Source organism: Kogia breviceps, chromosome 4 (assembly GCF_026419965.1).
Source record: "Kogia breviceps isolate mKogBre1 chromosome 4, mKogBre1 haplotype 1, whole genome shotgun sequence".
In the NCBI taxonomy this organism is placed as follows: Eukaryota; Metazoa; Chordata; class Mammalia; order Artiodactyla; family Physeteridae; genus Kogia; species Kogia breviceps.
Genome location: NC_081313.1, coordinates 8,272,439 through 8,279,112, shown reverse-complemented (window position 1 = coordinate 8,279,112; position 6,674 = coordinate 8,272,439).

Sequence of the window (6,674 nt, the reverse complement as noted above, 5' to 3'; positions counted from 1 at the left end):
CATGGTGTGTTCAAAACAAATGTGCTTACTGCTTTTCATGCACTCAGGTGAGTGAAAATATGGATGAGCTGTGGTCATGTTGATGGATGGGAGAGATGTCAGCAGCTCTTCACATTATAAAGAGCATGCTTTAATGCCACAGATGAGAAGAAACAATTTAAAAAGAGGGAATGCATTTGTAAATGTTTGCAATTTCCTGTAACTTTATTCACACTTGAGATTTATCTCTTTTTTTCTGTATTTAGGTCAAAATTAATTTTCTAAAGGATTTAGAGAGGTATTTTTATATATATATATAAATTTTTTAAAAATTTAATTAAGTTATTTATTAATTTTTGTCTGTGTTGGGTCTTCATTGCTGCACACAGGCTTTTCTCTAGTTGTGGCGAGCGGGGGCTACTCTTCGTTGTGATGCGTGGGCTTCTCATTGCGGTGGCTTTTCTTGTTGTGGAGCATGGGCTCTAGGCACGCGGGCTTCAGTAGTTGCAGCAGGCAGGCTCAGTAGTTGTGGCTCGCGGGCTCTAGAGCACAGGCTCAGTAGTTGCAGCTCAGGGGCTTAGTTGCCCCGTGGCATGTGGGATCTTCCCGGACCAGGGATCAAACCCATGTCCCCTGCATTGGCAGGTGGATTCTTAACCACTGCTCCACCAGAGAAGCCCAGTATTTATATTTTATAACACTTATTAGGAATAATTTGTTCCAGAGTTAGTGGATTACTGTATTTTGTTGAATCTAAGCTGGGTATGTGTGTGTAAATGTGTGTGTGTAAATACACATTTTAACATGTCTGAAATTGCGATGTACCTTCCAGTTGATGGTGTCTTATCACTGTAATTGGCAGTGCTGTACTTCATGATGTAGTTGTATGTCACCCACCATAGACAGAATCTCAGATATGATGAACTGTGGTAGTCAGAGAAGACACAAGGTATAGTGGAGTAGTTGGTATGGATTTAATAGTAAAATAAACAATCCTGAGCTTTGGTGTAAGCCAGACCTGGGTTCAGATCCTGCTTCCTCATCATCAGGGACCTTGGACAAGAGGCTCTCCCTTGGTTTCCTGAGCATCCGTGTCGTTGGGATAATGATACGCTGAATAGGGGGCTGGGGACCGATCTGTAAAACTCACGGCACGGAGTCCGTGGCCTGTAAGTGGTGTTTATTATTTTAGACACTAAAGAAAAGCTTGTTCACAGAAGTTGCAGATTATTTCTGCTAGTCACTTCTTTATTTTATGAAAGCAGCCATTTATTTAATATTTCTCATTTGTGAGAAGAGACTTGACTGATTTAGATAAAGACAAGGAAAACCTCTGAATGTGTGTAGACAGACTTCACGTGTCTGAAAAATTAATATTGAATGGTGGTTGAATAATCCTTGTGTATCACAGAAAATAATTAAACTCCCTATTATATACCTGAAACCTAAATACCAAACCGTTTTAAGAGAGATTTGATATAAAGTGAGATGGTTTGCATCTTTAAACTGATAAAAATATGATCAATTTGATAATCTTCACTTTAGTGAGAAGCAACTATGGACTCATTCATTCAGCAAATGGTTATTGAGTGTCTGCTGTGTAATAAGCTTTTCCAATTCAATGGTGAATGACATGCAAGTTCCTGAATCTTACGGGATTTGTGTTCTAGAAGAGAGACAAACAGTGAATGTTACTGTGTGTGAATTCTCTGGAAGAGGTAAACAGTGGGTGGTGTAGAGAGAAACTGTGTATCTGGGGTGAGGGGCTGGGATGCTGGGGACACTTGTCAGGTTTTTAGCTGTCACCGCCCATCCGTTTCCCAGTGGTCCCCGAGTTCCTTATGAAGGACAAATTCTTTCCCACTGTGTGTAGTTTTGGTGTCTGCCCCTTGCTGCCACCTTCCATTCCAGCCAGACCTGTAACTTGGCTGGGTGCATCTGGAGAGGGACCTCTCTCAGCTCCCTGCCGGGAGGGTGGGGTGGGCAGAGGCTGGGTTTTGTGGAACTTTGGAGGTATTCCATAATTTCCTAGACATATTCCTGCCGGACTTGTAGAGGCATCAGGCTGTCTGCGGAGTCATGTACAACTTGGCTGTTTGGGGGGTTCCTCCTTTAGCTTCCTGAGAATTAGATGATGCTTGTTCCTGCAACCTTAGAGAAAAACGGACCACTTCATAGAAGTTCTGTGATTCGTGGCATCTGCAGGGTCTTTAATTGATTTTTAGTTCCTAGGTTAAGGATATTGATCAAATTTGCAAACAACATGAGGCAGGGAAGAATGAGAGCTGCTATATTTGATGTCAAAAATAGGATTCAAAAAATGTCTATACAGATTGAAATCAGAGGCAGGTGCTAACTTGATAAAATTAAAAGTTAAAAAAAAAAACAGTAGAAATACAGCTTAGGGGTCATGTAGCCTAACCAGGAGCCTTTGTGAACAGACCTGGAGGTTCCAGTAACACTCAGGAGCCCCAAGACTTGAGCGCATTCCCACCTGAACGCACCTCTCTCTGGAAGCACGGCCCCGGGGTCGCAGCGCTTGTGTTCCCCAGGGGTGCCAGGCGGGCACCTCATCAGACCGTCAGCCAACTCTGGCATTCAGACTCCTCGAAATGCTTAGCTCCAGCAACTGCACGTGAAACCAAGTTTAGGAGATGTAGGAAATGAGACCCTTCCACATCCATTGGTCGCCATTGCTGGGAGACGGCATACACCAGGACAGGTGATGGCCAGAAGAGAAAGAATGCAAGATTCCTGATACTTAAACCACGCAACTGGATACCACCCCACTGCCAAAGTACTTTCCCTGATGGCCAAAATTATCGAAGAGCTGCTGTGAAGAACTCAGTGTCCTCAAGTCCAGGAGTCTTCTAAGCTTGTGCTAGTATGTGTATTTCCTAGCTTAGCCCTGGCCGAGCGCATTCCAGGAAGGACCTCGAAGCCACTGCAGAGCACATGACAGGAGTCGCCTTAAGCCTTGACAGACAGGAAGCACGCCCCTTGGTTCTGTGGTGTGGCCTGCGGCCCGCTGCGGCCCTGGTGAGGCCAGCCCTCTGTTAAGACGTTGGAGCCGTGTGGGCCACGGTGGAGTCCTCCTCACCCGGCCTGGGCAGCGCAGTCTGCTGGCCCGGGCGGCGGGGCGCGCCCGTAGGGCGGCCGAGGAGGCGAGCGGACTCTGCTCCCTCCTGCCCGACAGCCGTCTCCCCTCTCCTTGGTGACAGGCACCAGTTATCCAGGTGTCAGGCATCGGTGAGTTCAGGGAACGGGGACCCCGCCCGTTGTCTGGTCCCATCCCCGGGGCGTCAGGACGGGCTGTGGGCAAGTAATCCAGTTCTCCCCCCCGGTGAGGGTGGAGGGTCCGTCCGCTGGGAACTTGGGGAAGGGTTTTGCGGCAGTAACACCTGAAGTTTGAGCAGCCATTTTGCAGCCCCTGGGGGAGAAATGAAGATGAAACCCAAGAGGCTGAGGCTGGAGGAGCAGAAAGAAGGAAAGACTCCGGGTCTTCCTTTGAGGACACACGGAGTGGCTCGACCGACCTGGAGCCCCTGACTGTTCAAGACATCTTGTGCAGTGAAGTGATAAACCCACGTTGTTCTTAAGCTGTTTTTACGTGGGTGCTGTGTTGTTTGCACCCTCAGCTGCCTGACGGAGACGGGAGGGTTGAGGCCGCGTCGGGGCGGGGGGTTCCCGGCAGCGTGAGTGAGCCCACTCCCCCCGTCTGGAGGGCACCGGGGGAGGCAGCACTCGCCGGCGAGGTTGGAAGGTGTGTCTGGAGTGTCCCAGAGAGACAGCGAGCTCCCAGGGCAGGGAAGCCCGCTCCCAGAGTGGTATTTGGGAACTGTACCAAGTCAGGGGGGCTGTGAACTTGGACGTGGCCTTCACAGTGACATCCCAGCAGGGCATCCTGTGCGTGGGGACACGGGCAGGGATGAGTAATAGCAGAGCCTCAGCTGTGTCCCTGCCCCCAGGGAGTTCTGCAGGGGGAGAGAGAATTTCTCAGGCTGGGAACGGAATTAGAAGAAGGAAGAAATCACCTTGGACTGCCTTTCTTGACAGGTAGGGTTGCCAAGTAGAGGAGCTGTGTTAGGCACTGCACGTTTGAGTCCCCCCAGATTCCTGTGTTGAACTCCTAACCACCCCCGCAAGTGGGATGGTGTCAGGAGGTGGGGCCTTTGCTTTCGGTCGTGAGGGTGGGGCCCTCATCAACGGGATTAGGACCCTGATGAAAGAGACCCCCCGAGAGCTCCCTCACCCCTTCCACCACGTGAGGACACAGCCAGAAGAGGGCCGTCTGTGAACGAGGAAGCAGGCCCCCACCGGACTGGGTCAGCCAGCGCTTTGATCCTGGACTCCCCAGCCTCCAGAACCGGGAGAGGTGAATGCTCGGTGTTGAAGCTGCCCAGTTAGAGCAGCCCGGGCGCAGACAAGCCGGGACTTGGGAGAAGCCACGCTCGGCCCTGCGCAGACTTGTCTGGACCCTAGCCGGCGTCCCCTTAGCTCTGACCAGGGCAGGAAGTCAGAGGGAGCCAAGCTTCAGGAGGACTCTCCCGTGTGCCGGCTGCGAAGGGCAGGAAAGCATCCCGCCGACCTGATGGTCAGGACTGAAGAGGCTCCAGAAGTTCTACCGGGCCGTTGGAGGGTGTGGTTGGACCATGCTCGCCAAGGAGGCCTCCCCGGGAGGGGTCTCCTCTCCAGGTCTCCCCTCCAGGCTCACACGGGGGAAGCTTTGGGCAGTTTGTCCCTAAACTAACATGGGTGATATAAAAAACTAGAATTAGAAAAAGGAGCAGAAGAAACCGCATTGATAAACGGAGGGACTTCTAGTTGCTAAAGTGTCTTGAAAAGACATCCCAAGAGGCACGGGGTGGTTGTGACGTTTACCCCGGGTGAGAGGCGGTCGGAGGAAGGAGCCTTCAGATGTTGAAGGGCTGCCAAGCGGCAGCAGAAAGGAAAGTGCTAACACGGCTGTGTGCCTGGGGTTGCATGCACTGGAGCCGTGCCGTTCTCACCCTCGGGGCGGTGCACCGTCTTTACTTACTTTTCCTTTTTTAACCAAGGGGGGGGGGTGGTGTGTCACCGTTAACTTGCTCAGTTACAGCCTGACCCGGAGGCGCAGGGTCTTAACTACACTTGGCTGCTTCCCTGCAATTCGACCTGTTCTGTGGCTCTGGGGTGTGAACTGGGGTCATTGGGTGCGCGCCAGAGGGGCGTGACGTTCACGCTCAGGATGAAGTACAGTCCTAATAAAGTCATTTACAGTCAAAATGTGTTGCCTCTGGACCTGTGAGTCCCTTGGCACTGGAGATGCTGGAGCAGAGGCTGGACAGCCACTTGGTGGGGATGTTGCCGAAGGGATCCTTCCACAGCAGCCTGAGTCCTAGGACTTGAAATGGTGATGAGTTTTCCCGTCTTGGCGGGGCCGCCAACCTCCGGGGCTCTGGGAGGCATCCCAGCAGCCTTCAGCGGTGAAGGCGAGTCACGCAGCTGCAGAACTCCGCATCCCCAAACGTGAGGAGGCTGTGATTTGCTAACAAGGTAGTTGAAGTACTGGGGTGCAGACGAGTGAAGAGAAGCACATCAGGACTCCAGCTGAGAAATGAGTAGGACCAGAGAAAGAAGTTGGGATCTATAACCCCCGCAAGGGCTCAGCTGGAGAGCACACCGTTGTGTTCCCTGGGTCCTGATTAAACCAGGGGACTCCTTTTGAAGACTCTGGTGGAAATAGGTCACTGACACTGCCTCAGCCATAACCTTGTCCCCGGAGCAGCCTTCTCCAGTTTGTCGGCCCAGGTTTGCACATCTGGTGCTGCTGGCTGGTAGACGCGAGCTGAGCGGCGGGATTCCGTGTTGAGAATTTTAACTGGGGAACAGCAGACCTGGGAGAAGCTTAGTGGAAGTTAAGGTTATGAAGTTGAGGCCAGAGGAGCTTGGAGGGTGTGCGAGACGAGAGCCAGGTTTCTGTCTGGGTCAAGGGCTCCGTGCAGGGGCCAGGCCATGGTGCCGGGGGCAGGGAGGGTGGGACTCCCTGCCAGGTGCCTGCCCCCACCCACCGGGCAGCAGGAGGAGCCGTCGCTGTCCCTGGAGTGTCCTCTTCCTTTAAGAGCTCCATTTAGGAACTAGGTTATTTTGCACAAATGAAAATATTACTCGTCAAAGCAGGTCTTAAACAGGAGGAGCTCTTTCTCCCCAAAGATGGTGCAGGTCGTATACTTAAAATGGAAAAAATTAGATATTTTTATAAATGTAAGAAAATCTGCATCTAAATAACACAATAAAGTTTTTCGCTCAGATAGAAAACTAGCCGTCCAGGACCCTCTCGGGCAGGACTCCTCCCTTCGGAGAGAAGTGTTCCTGTAATAAGGACGTGTACGGTTGTATTGGAGTTGGTGCACCCGTGACCCAGCGGACTGATGCACATGGAACATGAACGACAAAAACCATATGCCTTTTCCACGTGAGGGAGGTTCGATGTCTTACTCTTTCTCATTGAATACTATGGTGTGAACGTTCCCCGGAAGGATGGATAAAACAGCAGCTCATCGATCACTAGGTTTAATTCAAGGATTCAAGGGAGGAATCAAGAGGGTTTTCTTCTCCGTAATATTGTAGGAAGAACAATTGGCCAGCTGTGTCAGAATAATTTCACAAAACTCCCTCTGTATCCCAAACTCGGTGGATAGATTCGTTTGGCGAGG